Source organism: Paroedura picta, chromosome 16, assembly GCF_049243985.1.
Source record: "Paroedura picta isolate Pp20150507F chromosome 16, Ppicta_v3.0, whole genome shotgun sequence".
Taxonomy (NCBI): Eukaryota; Metazoa; Chordata; class Lepidosauria; order Squamata; family Gekkonidae; genus Paroedura; species Paroedura picta.
In genome coordinates this window covers 24,525,870-24,546,385 of record NC_135384.1, presented here as the reverse complement: position 1 = coordinate 24,546,385, position 20,516 = coordinate 24,525,870, and the positions used below count along the sequence as shown (strand labels likewise).

General features: G+C 50.5%; 1 protein-coding gene and 1 long non-coding RNA gene across 15 annotated transcripts in view; one reads left to right on the top strand and one right to left on the bottom strand.

The window, feature by feature from the left end:
- Window positions 1-20,516, top strand: part of SRCIN1 (SRC kinase signaling inhibitor 1) — a 279,306-nt gene that overhangs the window by 82,249 nt on the left and 176,541 nt on the right. The window contains exon 1 of one of the 13 annotated variants that reach the window (XM_077315660.1): window positions 13,926-14,879. The exons of the other annotated variants lie outside the window; for them this stretch is intronic. The gene's annotated coding sequence lies outside the window, so the exon portion shown is untranslated. Of the gene's footprint in view, window positions 1-13,925; window positions 14,880-20,516 lie in introns of those variants that run through there. 13 annotated transcript variants of the gene reach the window in all.
- LOC143826729 (uncharacterized) overlaps window positions 261-20,516 on the bottom strand; it is a 41,052-nt gene continuing 20,796 nt past the window's right edge. Inside the window, exons 3-4 of one of the 2 annotated variants that reach the window (XR_013227114.1) lie at window positions 2,622-2,839; window positions 261-1,804 (exon numbers count right to left, since the gene is read on the bottom strand). This is a non-coding gene — a long non-coding RNA (uncharacterized LOC143826729). Of the gene's footprint in view, window positions 2,840-20,516 lie in introns of both variants that reach the window. The other variant, XR_013227115.1, reaches the window with a different exon arrangement.

Sequence of the window (20,516 nt, the reverse complement as noted above, 5' to 3'; positions counted from 1 at the left end):
CTCTGCCTCTCTGCCCTGTTGTTGGCTCTCCAGAGGTACTGGTTGGTCACTGTGTGAAATGAGATGGTGGACTAGATGGACCACAGGTCTGATCCAATTCTTATGTCGTGCTTCCCCTTTCTTTCCCCTTTTTTATGTTCTTAAGTTGTGCTCCACCTTTCTTTCAACGTGCTTGTATTTCTTGCTACATACCCAGAATCCTTAGCACCAGACAGACTAGACATACAAATAATAAACAGTTATATTTAGAACTATGCCAGGGGAGAGATTATAATCAATTTTTTTTTTTGGGGGGGGGAGTGAGAAATATTTAAGAATCACAAGAGTTGAACCGCTATTACAAACATACTCCTTTTTTACAGTTCTGGCTTGTATCAGTGTTTTTGCCTTCTTAATGGCCCCATTTACAGCCACGAGGACTAGAAACCTGGTCCCCCCAGTTCACCCCCCCCCCAGTGTCTGATGGCTTTGCGGCATCCATCAAAGTGTACCGCAGGTTGTCTGTTGCCTTTGTCTGAGTTACCGATAGCACGACCCTCGGTAGAGTCCCCCCCTTCTGACCCCATTGGAGCCCATGGTTTAAAAGAGCTGAGGATCATGCTGCCAATGGAACATGGATAAGCCTTCCTTTAGGAGGAGGGCAAGTGAAACGTGAAGCAGCAGAGATGCTGATGTCACGGAGAACAACCAGCGGGTACACAGGATAGCCCCGAGGCCAGAGGGCATTCTGCAGCCTGGCTTGAGGCTGGCAGACGAAAGAGGCAGGAATGGAAGATAAATCATAGCGATTAAAAATAACGAGGCCCGAGCAAAGACATCCTGCTTCTCCCAGGTAAGGCAATTAGTTCAGTGTATCCTCTACGCTGTACGCCTTCTGGAACTGAGAGCAGCCAGGGGGGAAGAGGAAGAAACAAGGTGAGACGGATCGACTCTGTCAAAGAAGCCTCGGCAAGACCTGAGCAAGGCTGTTAATGATTGGATGCTTGAGAGGACATTGATTCATAGAGTCGCCATGGGTTGGAAGCGACCTGGCGGCACCCAGCGCACACACATCCGGTGGTGAATCCATCAGGAACAATCGCTTCAGCAAAGTAGGATCAATTTCCAAGGCTTGGATCCCTTGACCTCAAGTTCCGTGCAGGCTGGGTCGCTGCTGCAGGAGGAGAAAAACCCCAAAGGGGAGAGCGATACAAGAAAACAACAGGCCTAACCCTAACCAGCCAGTAGTTCGGAAGCCAAAGGTGAGGCATCTACAAAATGTAAACAGACACATTAAATTGACATTTATTGTGTGCAATTTAGAGAGTTAAGGAAGAATTTAAAACATAGGCATGGACCGTAGGCTAATCTTTGAAATAACAAAATGCGCACTATACAATGGTGAACCCACAAGAAGAAGGAGGAGGAGGAGGAGGAAAAGAAGAAGAAACAAATCTAATAATAATCTAATCTAATAATAAAGAAGAAGGAGAAGAAGAAACAAATTTAATAATAATCTAATCTAATAATAAAAAAGAAGAAGAAGAGGAGGAGGAGGAGTTGTTGTTGTTGTTGTTGTTGTTGCTGTTCCTCACTTTTCTCTACCAGAAGGAATTTCAAAGCAGCTTACAGTTACCTTGCTCTCCCCATAACAGACACCCCGTGAGTCCGGTGAGGCTGAGAGAGTGATGTTACTCTTCTGTGAGAACGGCACTATCAGGGCTGCGATGAGCTCAAGGTCACCCAGGTGGCTGCATACGGAGGAGCGGGAAATCAAACCCGGCGTGCCACATTAGGCGCCACTGCCTTTAACCAAGCTGGCTCTCTGTGATACAGCGGAACAAGCAGGCAGTGAGATTAAAAAAAGAATTCAATTTATTCTCTATGAATAACAAGCTCCGTACAAATGGAACTGATAGAAGATGCCTATTTATCAAAAGGAAGGCTCCTTCTCCACGGCTGCTAAAAAATGCTGGTGTGCGTCCGTAGCTCCTGTGCATGGAGGGAGGCAAATATTTATATTTTGTGGACCCCTAACCTTTGGCTTCCTTGCTGCTGCAACAGACCATGTTTCTTCTTGCTTTCACACTCCCGTTCGGGCGAGGCCAGTGGTTTTCAGGAAGCCAGTGGCAACGGAAGAGGCAACCCAAGCAGGAGAACGCTTTATTTATTATTTATTTATTATTTGAATTTATTTCCCGCCATTCTCAGCGGAGTCGGCTTGGGGCGGGTTACAAGACAAAAATAAAAATGCAAGGTCCCCTGAAAACCCCTCTAAAATCACAACAAATAACGAAAATACGGAGTCCAATGACAAGCGTGGCGACAAACCCAACCCCCCACCTACCCCGGCTAGGGACTAGGGGAGAACTGCTGACCACCACGGTTAAAGTGTGGTGGAATACCTTCCTTTAGGGGGAGGTGCGTAGCTCTCACCGAATGAAATTGTTTGTGGGATCCAAGGCCATGTCTGGAGTCAGATAACAGTGTCCCCCCCCCCCCCAATGATTAGCATTGCCAACCTCCAGGTGACAAAGATAAGTTCCCCTGGACAAGATGGCCGCTCTGGAGGGTGGACTCAGTGGCATTATACCTTGCTGAGGGCCCTTCCCCCAAACCCACCCACTTCAGGCTCCGCCCACCTATTCTCCAGGCGTTTCCCAACTCGGATCTGGCACGGTACAGACGATGGGTGTAGATGAACATGATTTCCATGCTGAACCTTCTGGAGAAGCGGGCATTCTGTTCAGAGAAGCACCAAAAGCCAGCTGCGCACGACTCCGATTGGACGTCGACTCCACCCTCGTCTCTGGTAACAGGTTTGGCGGGTTTTTGTACTGGTTCGTAGAGCCGGCAAAACCTTGTCCGGAGGCAAAAACAAATCATGCGCACACCAGAGAAAGCACAGATTTTTTAAAAAAGCAAACATTTTCAATTAGAGATGCACTCAGAATTCTCTCCTGCCTGTCAAATTGTTGGCTTGACTCATTGAAATGGGCTTTTTGTACCCCCCCTCCTCTTGTTAGTGCCTGCAAAATGTGGGCTTAATAGATGCATTTGTTTACATCTCTCTCCGTGTCATACTAAAGTGCACAGAAATCATCTATATTGCACAGCCCGGGCGGCTGATTTCATGTGACTCATGTCCCCCTTCTCAGCAGGCACTCTGTGTGTCTGTCTGTCTGTCTGTGTCTCTCTTTCTCTCTCTCTCTCTCTCTCTCTTTCACACATACACACACACACAAACACCCTTCAAGCATGGTGCATGACTGCAGTATTCGTTCAAGTAAAAACATACGAAACGTCATATTGAATTGCAAAGTTAAATAAATATTCAGCCACATAGTCAAGCGGCTTTTTCCAGGCCCGTTGCCAAAGCCAAATAATTCCACGGGGTTGAGCAGAAGGCGAGAGGAATGGCTCCTCAATCTATAGATAAGAGAGGTGATGATAGAATGTTCCCAGGAGGGATTCTTTCACCCTGATTGTCCTTTCTCGGATATACAAGGAGAAAGCCTCGTCTACAGTCCTTGCTGCACGCCTGTGGTGTGCGTATCCTCACAACCACTGCTGGGAATGCACCGGCAATAGAGTATCCATACTGAAATTTCTGGCACACTTTCATCATCAGCTGCAGTTTCCCCTGAATTTCATTCATTCATTCATTCATTCATTCATTCATTCATTCATTCATTCATTCATTCATTCATTCATTCATTCATTCATTCATTGCCGCCCAGCCTCAAACATAGACCTGGTGGAAGAGCTCTGTTTTGCAGGCCCTGCAGAACGCTGAAAGTGTTGTTGTTGTTAGTAGACTTATTGCCCACCACTCTCATAACTGACTCATGGCGGGTTACAGTTTGTCCGAAATAAAACCCTATTAAAAAAACCATTTAAAACCATACCAGATGTATAAGTATATATAACAGACCATGGCGGGCTGCACCCTACTAACCCCTCAAAGGAAAACTAATACAGGAGCAGGAGGAGGGGAGTGCAAATCACCAAGTGAGTGCATGCTCCTAATTCGGGTGGGGGGTCAGATCTTCCTTGCTGCCTGGCCTCAACCAAAGACCTGGCGGAAGAGCTCCATTTTGCAGGCCCTGCGGAACGCCGAATGCCGCAGGAGTGGCTTAAAAAAAACAAACATAATTTCTCTTTGTGCTATTGTGCAAGAACTTTATAAGATCAACTGCCTCTGACTCCCCAGACTTTCTTTTAAAAATTAGTCTCTAGCCTTGCTTTAAAAAAAAGAGGGCGGAAGTTGGGAATTCAGAGGCAGCAGTAGGTGCTGGCGATAGATTATTATATGAGGAAAGTCTGGGGGACTTGGGAATGTTCCGCCCTGGAGAAGAGGAGGTTGACAGGAGATATGATTGCTTTCCTTGAGTGTTTGAAAGGTTGTCACTTGGAGGAGGGCAGGGAACGGTTCCTGTTGGCAGCAGAGGAGAGGACCCACAGGAATGGCTTTAAACTACATGTAGAATGGGGCCAGCGAGATACCAGGGCCAGAGCTGTCACAGTTCCACAGGTCCTGCAAATTGGAGCTCTCCCGCCAGGTCTTTGGTGGAGGCCAGTAACGGTGCTAGGAACATCACGGCCCCTCCTCAGGCTCATTACATCTACACCCCTCACCTCTAGGGAGGTCTGCTGGGGGGGGGGTAGGGAATTTTTCAGCTGCCAATCTTTGTGGTTGGGGGACGTTATAGAGCTCCTGGGTATAATGGGTTTTATATCGGGATTTTATGGGGGTTTTATCTTGTAAGCCATCATGAGTCTTTGGAAAGCAATGGGATACAAGCCTAATAATAATAATAATAATAATAATAATAATAATAATAATAATAATAATAATAATAATAATAATAATAATAATAATAATAATAATAATAATATCAGAGGAATTCACAGTCTGAGTAGTTCAGCAGTGGAATGGGCTGCCTAAGGAGGTGGGGAGCTCCCCCTCACTGGCCGTCTTCAAGCAGCAGCTGGACAGATCCTTATCCCAGATGCTTTAGGCTGATCCAGCATTGAGCAGCGGGTTGTACTTGCTGGCCTGGATGGTACCTTCCAACTCTTCTATGGTTCTACAATATGGTGCAATAGACATTTAAAAAAAGACATCCGGTGTCATGGAAAACCTACAAGCTCCGTATTCATTCCGAAAAGACCGAACCAAACCAGGGTGGGGAAATCCTGGAAATGGACAAAGAGGACCTCATGTGGTATTTTGGACGCCAAAGTGGAGGAAAACTTCCACGCGGATACATCCTCTCCGTTTGACGTCTGCGTGCCGTTCGCAAACGCTCAGGCTGAAAACCTCTTCCTTCATTTGTTACTTTCTGTCTCCCGAAGCTGAGCCCTGCCATGAACCCTAAATCCACCTGGGCTCCAGGAAGAAACATAGAATCACCAGCTGGGTGGAAAGTCAGTTTTAGGAATGTCGGGGAATTCAGTTCGAAAGGCCTGTGCTTCGCTGTACTGCAAAGAAGGCCTCGAAGGAGGAGAACAAAAAGTCATTGCTCATGGAAATCCAGAGCGCTTTCTGCACGCATGGCTGGAGAAATCTTCCCCAGGGCACCGTTGCACTTTAGACTTCCATGCGCATCCCCACTTTGTGGGGAGACATTAGTTTTCCGCACCAGGTTAGAAGCTTGATGGGCAAAAAAAAAGCCGAAACTGGCGCTCAAGAGGAGTCACTCAGTGCCTTCTAAATCTGCAGCCCTCAGCACATCGTCAGCTCAACGGTGACATGCGCTAGTGTGCTAGCACTCTGATGGGATCGCAGCTGCAGGCAGTTGCAAATACACTGATCTACAGCACACGCGCAATCGCACACACCGTCCTGCTGCTAATGCCTGCCCTTGCAGCCGTCATTCTCTCCTTGCAACACCCCCCTGCGACCTGATTCACAAAACGCTGCTCAGGGCCTAACTTATGGCTAAATAGCTGAGCATCTTGAGATGAAGATGAATTCTGAGCCAGGATGGCCTAGTGGCCAAGAGGGAAGGTGGAATGGTGGATCCTGTAACATCTCGGAAGCTAAGCAGGAAGGGAGACCACCAAGGAAGGATCTGCAGAGGAAGGCCATGGCCAACCCCCTCTGCCTCTCACTCGCTTTGAAATGCCCCTCGATAGGCAGGGACAGTATTTGGAAGAGAGACCACCAAGGAAGGCGCTGCAGAGGAAGGCCATGACCAACCCCCTCTGCTTCTCACTTGCCTTGAAAGCCCCTTGCTAGACAGGGAGAGTACTTGGAAGAGAGACCACCAAGGAAGGCGCTGCAGAGGAAGGCCATGACCAACCCCCTCTGCTTCTCACTGGCCTTGAAAGCCCCTTGCTAGGCAGAGAGAGTACTTGGAAGAGAGACCACCAAGGAAGGCTCTGCAGGGGAAGGCCATGGCCAACCCCCTCTGCTTCTCACTGGCCTTGAAAGCCCCTCGATAGGCAGGGAGAGTACTTGGAAGAGAGACCACCAAGGAAGGCGCTGCAGAGGAAGGCCATGACCAACCCCCTCTGCTTCTCACTGGCCTTGAAAGCCCCTTGCTAGGCAGGGAGAGTACTTGGAAGAGAGACTACCAAGGAAGGCTCTGCAGGGGAAGGCCATGGCCAACCCCCTCTGCTTCTCACTGGCCTTGAAAGCCCCTCGATAGGCAGGGACAGTATTTGGAAGAGAGACCACCAAGGAAGGCTCTGCAGGGGAAGGCCATGGCCAACCCCCTCTGCTTCTCACTGGCCTTGAAAGCCCCTGGCAGGGGTGGCCAATAATTCTTGAATGGGAGAACACCAAGGAAGGCTCTGCAGAGGAAGGCCATGGCAAACTACCTCTGCTTCTCACTGGCCTTGAAAGCCCCTGGCAGGGGTGGCCAATAATTCTTGAATGGGATACCACCAAGGAAGGATCTGCAGAGGAAGGCCATGGCCAACCCCCTCTGCCTCTCACTTGCTTTGAAATGCCCCTCGATAGGCAGGGACAGTATTTGGAAGAGAGACCACCAAGGAAGGCGCTGCAGAGGAAGGCCATGGCCAACCCCCTCTGCCTCTCACTTGCCTTGAAAGCCCCTTTGCTTGGATCACAAGTAAAGGCAGGCGAGGGGCTGTCTGAATTTTTTGAGACATTGAAATGACAATCTGATTTCTTTTATTTAACCCCCCCCCAAAAAAACCCAAATAATTTCTTGAAAAAGAAACCCTCCCTGCAAATAGAGCATTAGCTTGTCAGGGGAGATGAGACCAAAAACCCTGAGAGGCTGGTTTTCCTTGTGTGTGGATTTCTGCCCTTTTTTGTACATAGGGGGAATGTTCAAGCACTTACATCCCTTGCAGTAGGGAGATTCTTATTTGAATGATGGGTTGAGTCCCCTTGGGGAGAGTCAATTTCTATGGGAGACTTTCTCTTAGTTTCTTCCACGCTTAATATGCAAGGCACGAACTCCTCCTTGTTTCCTCCTCCGCCATTTTTGGTAAGCTTAGTGGAGTCTGAAGGTAGGGTGTGGATCCTCTTCTTTTCAGAATCACACAGGCTAATTTCTAGCTCAGTATTTCTGATCTGCAGTGAAGAAAAGCTGGGATGCCCCTCGCCCCGGCCTCGGAAGGCGTCTTCCTGTCCCATCAGCTCATCATCTCTGCTTCTGCACCTGACAGCTTGCTACAAATGTTGTCCTCGTTTCACCTCGTTTTCTTCTTCCAGTCCCTCTGCTTTTTGTAAGCGTCTCAGCCATAGGCTGTGGATTCGCAAACCTCTGCTCGCTCTGGGCGCCTCCTGGACAGTTGCGCGTCAGACTGTGTGCCCTGATCTCATCATGGGCTCAGCAACTGTGAGAGCAGCTCCAACCAAGATGTTTCGTTCTTCCCCTTCTTCCTTTTCACCCCGTTTTCCTCCCCAACAGAGACCCAAGGAGACATACGTTGCTCTCCTCTCTTCCGTTTTATCTTCACGGCAATGCAAGAAAGCTTGGTAAGGCTGACAATGTGTTGTAAGCACAAGGTCAACCACCCAGCAAGCTTCCATGGCAAAGTAGAGATTTGAACCAGGGTTTCCCAGATCGTAGTCTGACTCTCTAATCAATACACTGGCCACTTAAGAAGAGCCCTGCAGGGTCAGACCAATGGTCCGTCTTGCCTCGCTTACTGTCTCACACAGTGGCCAGCCAGTTCCACTGGAAGCCAACAACAGGGCAGAGAGGCCAAGGCCTTCATAAGAACATCAGAAGAGCCTGGCTGGATCAGACCCATGATCCATCTAGTCCAGCATTCTGTCTCATGCAAGGGCCAACCAGTTCCTCTGGAGGCATAATCGTAGGTTATAGGGGCTGAGGCCTTCCTCATGGGGTGGAGATGGCCAAGTTTTCTTGGTCATGTTTCTCCACCCCATGCATAATTTTATAAACCCCTCTCATGCCCCGCCTAATCTGAAATGTCCCAGACTCTTCAGTCTTTCCTCACAGAGAAGGTGTTCCAACCTTCTTCACCATCTTGGTTGCATCTCGTTGCATCAGGGAGATGTCAAGAGTCCAGGGGGTATCCATCCTCTACCCAGTGAACTGAGTCTGGTGCAATGGTTAAGAGTGGTAGACTCAAATCTGGAGAACCAGGTTGGATTTCTCTGCACACGGTCAACTGGTGTTGCCTTGAACCAGTCACGGTTCTCTCAGAGCTCTCTCAGCCCCACTTGCCTCACAGGGTGTCTGTTGTGGGGAGAGGAAGGGAAGGTGACTGTAAGTAACTTCCAGACACATGAGACCTGCTGGGTGACCTTGGGCTAGTCACAGTCCTGTTAGAGCTGTTCTCCCAGAGCCGTTCAGTTAGAGCTCTCTCAGCTCTACCTACTTCACAGGTGTCTGTTGTGGGGAGAGGAAGGGAAGGCAATTGTAAGCTGCTTTGTGAGTCTTCTTCTTCTTCTTCCTTGCTCGATGGGGGAAGAAAAGGAGACTGACCACACCAGCCAAAGAGCCAACATGATGCAGTGGTTCATGGTACACTGGGTGACCTTGGGCCAGGCACATCCTCCCAGGCTAGCCGTTCCTTCCAGGGTTATTGTGCAGGTGAAGCTTGGGAGGGGACTTTGATGCAGGCCACCCTGAACTGAGTGCTGGAAGGAAGGGAGGGATACAGGCAGAATAAATAAAGGACGCTTCCTTGCCCAAGTAGGTCAGAGAGGGCCAGATCACAGCCCATTTGCAAGCGTCGGATTCGATTCTGCTCGCTCGTCTGAACAGCTTGGGTGGCAGTTCTCAAAACACTTACCAGGGGAGAAGTCCCCATTGAACCCAGCAGGAGGCCCGACCTCACCATCTCCGGATTACCTTTGCTCGGATCACCGGCTGGGCCTGAGCGCCCTCCCTTGTCTTTCTTGCCCTCGACACATGATCAATGCTGTCAGAGTCAGCGACATCGAGCATTGTGTTCGGCACACAGTAGGCACAGCTAGCTTCTCTTGGATTCCCCTCCCCCAGGCTGGGTCATAAAGCTTGCAGCAAAATACCCCTATTTGTTTGTGTCTAGGATTTCACAGTGGGTGTCTATTCCTTAGGTGCAATGGCAAAAAGTTCTGCAACAAAAATATATAAGCAGAGGGTTGGCTCCAGGGGACGACATCCATGGACGGGAAGAGGCCAACTGTTTGGGGTTTTTTGCTGATCCCCCCTCCAGCTGCAGATCTCCAGCTGCCCTTTACACTGCTCTTTGGGGTCTGTTGTCCCATTTTACAGAGCAGTGGAGATTGGTGGAGTCCCTTCCATGCATTTTCCTCTGTGGCTGCAAATTTCCAGAAATGTTATCCATGTCATTGGAGCATCTATGAAGCACCCCGTTAGTGGCTGGGATGACATGATGTAAAGGTTTATAAAATGTTGCATGGAGTGGAGAGCCAGTTTGATGTAGTGGTTAGGACTTCTAATCTGGCAAGCCGGGTTTGATTCCCCGCTCCCCCACATGCAGCCAGCTGAGTGCCCTTGGGCTTGCCATGGCACTGATAAAGCTGTTTTGACCAAGCAGGGATATCAGGGCTCTCTCAGACCCATAACCCTCACAGGGTGTCTGTTGTGGGGAGAGGAAAGGGAAGGCGACTCTAAGCCGCTTTGAGACTCCTTTGGGGAGAGATTCTTCTCTTCTTCTTCAATGTGGACAGATATTAGACCTCGGGGTGCTCCACACAGCTGATGGGTATAAGATTTTGTTAGCCAGACAACAGGACAATTTCTTTACTCATTGAGCAATCCAATTGGAGGAAACACAGCTGGTGAACATACTGTTGGTCTCCAGCATGGATGTCTTTGAAATGGGAGTGGACAGATTCAAGGGGGAGGGGTCCTTTTGTCAAGGGACAAAAGAGAACCTCCAGAAGTAGCAAACCTTGGACTGCCACTGCTAGGACATGACATGGGGGGGGGGCATCTTGGCTTCTGTGTCTTGATTGCTGCCCGCCTCCCCCTTCCCAGGGCAAGTGGTCAGCCAAGGTGTGCACCAGGATGCTGGACAAGAAGGACCACTGGCCTGATTCTGCAAGGCTCATCTTAGATTCTTGCATGGTTGGCTCAGCTCTTCCTGTGCTTCAAATCCTTTCTACAGCCTGGGTTCCCCTCACCCTTCCAGCGTGTTGCACTTCCCACCCTGGCCCTCAGCAGGGACTCTTTTTCTTTCCACCTGCAGATCCTTGAGCAAAAGCTGAAGTGACTTAAAGCAAGGCCTCTGGGACTGCATGCTTAGCTATTATTGGTTTGGGGTGGCTGGGCTGACTTCTCCGCCCCCGCCCTCCCCCCTTCTCTCCCTGCTTGTGCCTGTCATGTGGAGGAAGGCACAGAGAGATGACAGGTCTCCCTCGGAGCAAGTCGAAACCTCCCCCCCCACCACCACCACACTGCCTTGGGGGGGGGCTGACCTTTCCCTCACAGCAAATGGGAAATGAGGAGCAGGGACTGAGTGTGGCCTGTGTGTGGCTGGCTGAAGGCAACCCAAAGCTGGGTGGTTGTGCAGCCACGTGGTCAGGGCATGCAGCTTGGTATTAAGGCATAATTTCTTGTAGTCTCCCCCCACCCAGAATGGGGGGATTCAAACCTGGACCTTCCAGATCCTTGTCTGACACTGTAACTACTGCCCCACACTCTCTGCTTAGGAGTTGGGGACGAAATTATGCAATGTACACAGATTTGCTTTCTATTTGAGGTTCAGGCAACCAAACTGAAAAAAGCCAGTCGTTCTTAAATGCCTTCATGAGCCACTGTGGTTAGCAAGAGGGATGAGATATAAGTATTTTAATCAAGAAATGAGATTGTCTCAAGCCACTTGATACAGAGTCATCCAGTTCAGGTCAGTCTGCTCTGCTTGGCAGGGGTGGTACAGAATCTCAGGCCAAGATTTATCAGGATTTGTGACCCGAGAGCCTTTCATATCCGATATTGTAACAGGGACGTTTTGGAGGAGTGCTGTCAGTGAATCGTGTGCTGCCTGGCAAAAATATGAAACAGGTTTGTGAAGGAATGGGATTTTTCTTGGGCCAGGCTGGAAGGAAAGGAGAGAGAGAGAAGGTGTTTCTTGGTTGATGGGAAGCAAACAGAATAGCAGTGCCTTGGGAGGGAGGAGCTGACCGTGGTGCTGAAATAGTTCTGGTTGTGTTCCTTCTCTGACTGCTGAAGTTGCACCAAGTTTTGCTGTGTGTGTGTGTAGTTCCCATGCATATGCAATCAGTTTGTTTCCTAAACAAAAGGGCTAGAAACTTGATTTTCTCAGAAAAAAAACCTGGAGATCTCAGTGCATCAGAAGCCAGGTGATTAATCCCTTGCATCCCCTATATTTATTATTATTGTTTGATATTAATAATCACTTTTCTCACTTTTGCAACGCAGGGAGGGGGGTTTGCAAAATACGAACAAAAAACCCCTCTTAATCAAAAAGCAAAGATGCATAATGAACAAAACAATACCGTGGGCTTCGGATCACAGAACAGGAAAATCAAACCATTGAAGGTAATGGAGCTGTCAGGGCAGCAGGCAAAAACTGTCTAAGGGAATGAAACTGTCTAAGACTTGACATATCGAAATCTTGGGGTCCTTGTGGACTGTAAGCGAAACATGAGCAGGCAGTGTGATGCGGCTGGAAAAAAAGGAGAATGCAGTCTTGGGCTGCATCAACAGAGGCATCACATCAAAATCACAAGATGTCATAGTCCCTCTGAATATCACATTGGTCAGACCCCACCTGGAGTCCTGGGTGCAGTTCTGGAGACCTGACTTTTAAAAAGCTGTGGACAAAATGGAGAGGGTACAGAGGAGAGTGATGAGGATGATCTGGGGCCTGGGGAGCGACCCCTGTGAAGAAAGGACTTGGGAATGTTCAGCCTGGAGAAGAGGAGGCTGAGAGGGGACATGATTGCTGTCTTTAAGTATTTGAAAGGTTGTCACTTGGAGGAAAGTAGGAAGCAATTCCTGTTGGCAGCAGAGGATGGCTTTAAACTACAGTTAGAATGATACCAGCTACATATCAGGAAAAATAGTTCACAGACAGAGTAGTTCCACCGTGGAGTTGGCTGCCTAAGGAGGTGGTGAGCTCCCCCTCACTGGCGATCTTCAAGCAACAGCTGGACAGATACTTCTCATCTTGGCTGATCCTGCGTAGAGCAGGGGGTTGGACTAGATGGCCTGCATGGCGCCTTCCAACTCTTCTATGATTCTATGCTCAGATCTCTGGAGTGAAGGGGTAGCACTGTTCTCATTTATCCTTAGATGGCTCCACATAACAGTCTAGGAAGCCTCCTGGGACAGTTGCCTGACTTGCAGTCTTCTTGACACTGAGTTTAAGGTCCTGCTCTGTTTCCTCCTTCCCCATTTGCACTTTTGGCTTTTGGGATAAGCCTTCTACTGACCTCAGCTCTCCTTGACAGTGGGATAGATCGCTTTATTCAGAAAGCCCGGCTGGACCCTTCTCCTGACTTTGGATCCTGCTGTCCTTCTGCCTTCTCACCCTGACGGATCCTAATCCTGGGTCTTGGAATAGGACCATTCTGTAGATCTGCCCTGAAACTCCACTTAGGTCATGACTGCCCTTTTAGCCAGTGTGAGCTTGGCTGCCAACTGCCCATGGGAACGTCCAACTGGAAGCAATAGGGTGATCAGATCTCTTGGCTTGTTCCCACTCCAATATCTCACATAGCTGAGGACAGTGCAGAGGCCATAATTGCGAGCACTGAAGATGCTGCCTTTTATTCACCCAGACCTTTAGTCTCTCCACATTAGGGTTGCCTCCTCTGACCAGCAGCAGCACTGCCGGGACTCCAGTAGAGGTTCCTCTCATCAGCTGTTTACTAATCCTTTTACCTGGGCCAGGAATTGAACCTGTGACCTTCTGTGTGCCATGTAAATTCTGTAAGATTGAACCAATGCCTCAGTAGAGGAAACTGCCCCATACTGAACAAGACCATTTGTCTGCAAGCCTCAGTATCACCTACTCTGGCTGGTAGTGATCATCTCTGGTAGAGGTCTTCCCCATCACCCGCTACTTGACCAACTGGAGGTGCCGGGTCTCGAACCTGGGACCTTCCGCATGCCAAGCAAGTGCTCTACCACAGGACCATGGGGACTCCTCAACCTTAGCGGTATTTTTCGTTTTTGTTGTCGAGATAAACCTCTCTGTCCATTTTGGCCTAGCCTCTCAGGAAAGTTGCGTTCGGGCCCTTGACCACCTGCCTCTGGGCATCCCAAGGCTGAGCCCTCTCTCTGGTTAGTGGAAATAAGCTCTGGGGCTGACCCCTGGGCTGTGAAGCAATGCCGGTTCGAGCAGTGGTGATGGTGCTCTTTGGGGGCCGAGGTGGGGAAGGGAGGCCGTCTCTCTGCAGCATGGAGTGGAAGGGGTTATCTCCACGTCAGGGAAACTCCAGCAAGCCAATGTGCTTGCCCCTTCCTCAGGCACTGTGCATGCGGAGTGGAAGGACTCCCATCCTGGCAGCTGCAGCAGTTCTTGAGAGGAGGGGGGCCTCGTCCTCTCCCTCCTCTCCTTAATGGCTGGACATTGACAGTTCTCGTCGCCGGGAGGACTTTCCGTGCCTTTCCTCTCCTTGCCTGCCCACCACTCCCACCGATGCAATCTCTCTCTCTCTCCCTCTCTCCCCCCTCCTCTCTTTTTCTGGTCCATTTCTAGATGATCGCTTTCCCTGACTATTTTTCATGCTCTGCTGAGTGCCGCTGCTTCCTCTCCCGGCCCCCGGCTGCCTGTCTCGCTTTGCCGTGCCTCATGAAGATTTATGGAACTGCAGTAATAAACTGTGTTTGAGCGATCCTCTTTTTCGATAATCCTCAGGCGAGCGCCCGAACAGGGTGGGCGTGCTCTGAGCTGAGGGCGATCATGTCCAGCCCGGGGACCCTCCCCGCCGTGGTGTCGGCAGCTGGCGAGGCGTTGGCAGAGGTACGGAACTAGCGAGGGGTTTTCCACGGTCGTCTGGGGAAGGGAGGAAGGCGAGGCTGGCTTCCAAAGCTGTGCGCAATTCCCCCTTTTTTTGCAGAGACCAGGCTGGCCCCTGGCTGGCCCCGATCCTCTCAAGGCAAGGGGGCAGGGATCCTGTAGCATCCTTCTCTCCCCTGTAGCGTCCTGAGGCACGCGACTGTCCTCCGAAAAACAGGCAAGCGCTTTCACTGCAGCCAAGGGGGGAAATGGAATGAATGAATGAATCAGCACGGAATTCCAGAGCGGTTTGAATCCGTCACCCGCTTCAGTGAAGTACTCCGGGTCGACTCTCGTCCAAGAAGGATTTTACTCTTGCTTCCCTTCTGATTTTGTCTCGGAGAGACGGTGCGCCCCTCAAGGCAAGGCGGGTCTTCCCGGGCTCAGGTTGCAACTGGGAAACGGTTGACCCCGCCAGACTGGCCTCGTTCCAGCTGCTTTGGAGCACTTCCGGAATCATCCAAAGGGTAAGGGGAACGGAGACCTTTTCCTTAGCTGTTTTGGCCCTCTGGACAAATGGATGCTTTCCCCGGACCCCCCAGGCTGCCGCACGCGGCCTTCCCCAAAGATGCTTGAGATGTTTCTCGTGGAACAAGATGGCCACATCTGGGGCTCGCAGATTGGCAGGGTGGGAAGGGGGAGGGGCTGTGTCTCCGTGGCAAAGCGTTTGGGGAGGGGCGGTGGCCCCGTGGAAGAGCCTCTGCTTTGCATGCATCACCAGTTTAAAGCAGGGGGTAGTCAAGCTGTGGTCCTCCAGATGTCCATGGACTACAATCCCCATGAGCCCCTGCTGGCAAACGCTGGCAGGGGCTCATGGGAATTGTAGTCCATGGACATCTGGAGGACCACAGGTTGACTATCCCTGCTTTAAAGGACCAGTTTGTGGGTGACCAGGGGCCTGGTTCAGCGTAAGGCAGCTTCATGCGTGTTTTGAGGCTGTTAATCTGTTTGGCACACAGAAGGTCCCAAGTCAAGTCCCTGGCATTTCCAGTGGGGAAAAAAAAGGAAGATTGGGTGGAAGTTGGTGTGGAATTCAGCTACATGAGTTTTGGAGTGTTGCTACCAGTCAGAGCAGACCCTTAATAACCTTGATGGGAAGAAGGCCTGATTCAATAGGAAGCAGGTTCACCTATTCAAAGGCAGCCCCAGTTTGGAGCATAGTCAGTTGTGCCACACCTGCCTGCAGTGCACCCCCTAGAGACCAGAAACAATATATATTTTTAAGTCCTGTAGAAATACTTAGGTGGGGAAGCATGCATCTTTTACAGGGACACCTGCAAGGCTTCTGGTGCAGCAGGAGCAGCCTACATAGCAAATTCGCTTTTCATATCCGTAGGCTTGTTGCTTATCATTTTTGGAAAACAGGTGGGTGTGCAAAACGTAATGCTCAAAGCCGACCCTGTGCGCCAGAGACCATAGCAGCCAGAGTCACCACCCTGGCATTAAAAAGGTTAAGTGCGCTATGGTGGGAGGGGATGGAAGGAGGTGGGGGGGGGGTAGGCTGGCAGAATTAGTTTCTCTCTCTCCCTCTCTTTGCTGCCGTTGCACTGTAGACGAAAGAAACATCCATCTCTTTCTTGCTGAAATTGCTTCTGGCACTGCGCATAGAACCTCGGCCATTAGCCGCTGCGAGAGCCGCTGAGCCTGGCAAAGGGGGGGGGGGCTTGTAGGCTGGGCAGAGCCTTGGGCAGCCTGCCATTGGGGTGTGTGTGTGTGTGTGTGTGATGGGCAGGGAGGAGAAGTTGGCCAAGGTGGACCGTGGCACATGAGAGGTGAGAGTGGGAGGGTCCGGAGGTCCAGGGGGAGAAAAGAGGGGGGGGGTTAGGATTTCAGGAGCCTGCCCTGTTCCTGCCCTGAACCTTTCAAGAGTAATGAAAGGTGTGTGTGTGTTTGGGGGGGGATGCTGTCTGGATTTCCCATCTCTGGCATCAAAGCCTCCTAGGCCAGTCCTGGACCTAAGTAGCCCCCACCCTGCATGATGGGCCGATGGTCTGATTCACTGCATGTGCTTGGGTGTGTTCATCTGCTCAGCATGCAGATGGTCAGGGGTTCATTCCTGGCAATTCCAACAAGGAATGTTCTTGATTGAGGATTTGGCCAGAATCACACAGAGCATATGCTGGCAGGGGCTCATAGGAATTGTAGTCCTGGAGAGCCACAGTTTGGCCACCCCTGCCCTTGAAGAATGGAGGTTCTGGGGATCACCCTGCCAATTTGATCAGAATCACACAGAGCATTCGCTGGCAGGGGCTCATGGGATTTGTAGTCCGTAGACATCTGGAGAGCCATAGTTTGGCCACCCCTGATCTTGAGGAATGGAGGTTCTGGGGATCGCCCTGCTGATTTGACCAGAATTACAGAGCTGTTTTGTATCCATACTTCTGCCATTTGTTTTTTAATCTACCTTTCATTCTATAATTAATTGTCATTGGTGTGAAAGTAGCTGGCTTAGGGTGTTGTTGTTTGCACCAAGGATTCCAGCTGTAAAGTTGTTTGATGTGTGAGAATGTGATATCACTCCTTGACCCTGGATCCAGAGGCAACAGTTGTGTCTTTCTGGCCTGTCTATGGAGGTTGGCATCTGGAGTGTTTTACACCCAAATGGGCAGGAGCCAGGGGACTGGAGATTAAGAAGAGGCAACAGTTCCTAGGTGGTTAGTCTTAGCAAAGGTTTAGAGATGTTAGCATTGGCATATCCTCAATAAAGAGATTTTCTTCAACAAGGTCTGATTATTGGCAGCAATCGGCTGAACTCTGACACACAGACGGCCATCCAGTCCAGTCCCCACCTTCCCAGAGACTTAAAAGTCACGCACTCCTGACAGGGGCTCATCCAATTTCCTTTTTAAAAAGCCATTTGGCAAGAATGTGGATTATGATCCCCCTCCCCACTTCTGTCATGATCAATTAGGATAGGTGGTATGGAACTCTTCCGGCAAGCAGCCTCTTGCTTGGGAGTGGGGAGCCTGTTTTGGTCCGAGGCTGGCCTGTGAGGGTTTGGTGACAGAGATGGGAAATCCAGATGGCACCTGCCCAACCACCTCTTTCCCACAAACTGGCATGGGGTTGCTCTGAGGAATGCCTTCCAGGCAATCCCACGTTGAACCTGCTGGAAACCATTGGGGGGTAATGGGGCAGGTGCGCCATCATTCCCATACAGGCGAAGGATTTTCAGGTCATCCCCCCCTCCCGCACGCACGCTTCTGGGTATGGTGTTAGACCGTACTGGGAGCTGTGTGCGAATTCAGTTGCCAACCCACTTGTATGTCTTCTGCACCGAGACCGATGCCTGGAGCATAAGAGGGATTTGGGGGGGGAGGGGAGGGGGTGTTTCATATTGGAACCGCCATCTTGTGTGGGCTTGGATTTAAATTGCTGTTATTGTGTATATTTTTATGGGGAGTGTGATATTTTTTTCTTTGTAAACCGCTGCGAGATAGCATGCTAGGAGCAGCGGTCTAGAAATCTAAACATAAATAAATAAGTAAGTGAGTAAATAAATATGGCTGAAGAAGTATGGGCACACAAAAGTGTATACCTTGAATGAAACATTGTTGGTCTTAAAGGAGCCACTGGATTCCGACTTTATCCCATTGTAATTAATGGGAACATTTCGCATCTCCTATTCCTTTTAATGGGGATTCGGCAATAGCTTTATCCCAGCATACCAGAGAGTCAGAACTCTCTCTCTTCTTTTTTCTTCCCTTCATGGCACTCAAATGGCCCACAATTTAAATCTACTTTTTTTTTTTTTTAAGTGGTGGCCTCTCTTGGATTCTCCTCTTTGCAGGATCTTTCGCTGCAAACTCTCTCGGCCACACCTTCCTGTGCTCCTCTCGGCCACCCGTCCATCTCCCCTTCGGCACCTGCTGGCCATTGCTCCGGCTCTCAGCTCCCCCTAGTGACGGGGCTGCTAATTGCTCCTCCCGTCCTCGTCTTTTGAGAGACCAGCTGGGCTGCCATTGGGGGGAGACTCACGGGAAGGAAAAAGCAATCTAGGAGCTGCACGGCGGCCGCTCCGTTCTCTTGCCGCTTCCACAGAAGGCCTTTAAAAAGCATTCTCTTTAGCAGCCAGGAGAGCCGGCTTGTTCCGCCACCGGAGCATGTAATTAGAGGGAAGCGAACGGCATGCTGATGGCTTGGCGGCTGAGGCAAGAGGCAAAGGAGGAATGGGAGCTCTGAGAGCAGTTTCTCCCCACGTGCCTGCCCCGGAGGAGTGTCGCAGCAGGGGGAGAGCCTGCCTGCCCCGGTCATAGAGTTGGAAGGGGCTCTACAGGCCATCTAATCCAGCCCTCTTCTCAATTCTGGATCAGCAAAGCATCCAGGAGAAGGATCTGTCCAGCTGCTGCTTGAAGATCGCCAGTGAGGGGGAGCTCCTCACCTCCTTTGGCAGCCCATCCCACTGCTGAACTAGACTCATAGAATCCTAGAGTTGGAAGAGGCCATCCAGGCCATCTAGTCCAACCTCCTGCTCAATGCAGGATCAGCCTCAAGCATCCAGGATAAGTATCTGTCCAGCTGCTGCTTGAAAACAGCCAGTGAGAGCTCCCCACCTCCTTAGGCAGCCCATTCCACTGCTGGACTACTCTTGACTGTGAATGTCTTTGTCCTGGTGCAGGGGCAGGCTTCCCCAGGGAGAAGGACTGCAGATGTGTTTGCTCTCCTCTGCCCCCTCCCTGCCACTGCTCAGGTTTTAGAAGCGTGAACAGTGAGGTCCTGGCCTGAGTGACCTGCTCCTAAATGCACAGGGCTTCAATGGGTGTCACTTCACTTCAGACTGTTGGGCTAGTCATTCACGTTGTCAGGTGTATCAGCTGCTAATTTGACATGCAGCATAGTGTGTGTGTGTGTGTGTGTGTGTGGGCAGAGCGGGGGGAGCTTGTCAGACAGTCCTTCCCCCCTCACTGTCCTCCCCCCGCTGCACTCTGCTGCTTGTCAAATTAGCTGCCGTTTTCCCTCCCAATTTGTTCATTCGCATCATTCTTCCCTTCTCTGTTTAATCCTCGCAGCAGCCTGGGGAGATACCTTGGGCCAGGTATCCCCAAACATTTCAAGCCTGCCAGCACATTTTGAATTCTGACACGGCGTCGTGGGCTCAGCCACAAAAGGGTCACCTGGGGAACCCAAGTGCAAGGGTGAGAGGGGTAAAAAAATGTTTTAAGATGGGCCGGGAACGAAGAGTCGGAGAGTGAGAATAAAACCGAGACTGCGGTGGCCCCCGGAGCTGAAATGTTATTTTCATCTTTGCAGCCGATCAGATCTCAGCTGGGCAATCAGAAGCCATCCTGGGCATCAGCTTCCCTGGCCCCATCTACCTTCTGAATGGGCACCAGGAAATGTGTTGCCATCGCCATATTGCCCCTCCCCTGAGCACCACACTGAGGACCTCTTGGTTTGGTTGAGGGACTGTGACTAGCATCAGTTCACTCAGCACGTTCCCAAGGCACAGTAGGATGGATCAAGGCCCTGATTGCTACTCTTCACTGAATGTTTTTGCTAGTGCCTGGCAAGTCTATGCGGATTCATCAGTCTATGCAGATGCTGCAGTCGTCAAAACCAGTTCTGGCCAGTGAGGCGAATAAAATGGTGCAGATGTTCCCCGTTATGCAATCCCCGGGGGAGGATTCAGTGCCTGTGATACCGGAGTCCTTGGGTCCAGTTGGACCCAACAAATGTCCACATGGAAGCAGTGTGTCATGTGCGTTGGAGTGACTTAGAATCATCGTAGAGTCATAGAGTTGGAAGGGACCTCATGGGTCACCTAGTCCTCCTGGGTCATCTATGCAGGACACTCACAACCCTCTCGCTCATCCACTGTCACCTGCCACCCCCTTGAGCCTTCACAGAATCAGCCTCTCCGTCCGATGGCTCTCCAGCCTCTGCTTAAAAACCTCCAAAGATGGAGAACTCACCACCTCCCGAGGAAGCCTATTAAACAAAGAGCATCCACATCAAGGGAAAGTCTATGCTCCGTTGTTTGTGGACATCTTTCTGGGTTGACCTTTGTGGAGACAGCATCATACAGCTCAACAGCTTCTGCTTGGGAAATCTCAGCATGCTCCCCAATCCAGCAATCGAAAGCCATGAGCGGAGGCAGATTTCTG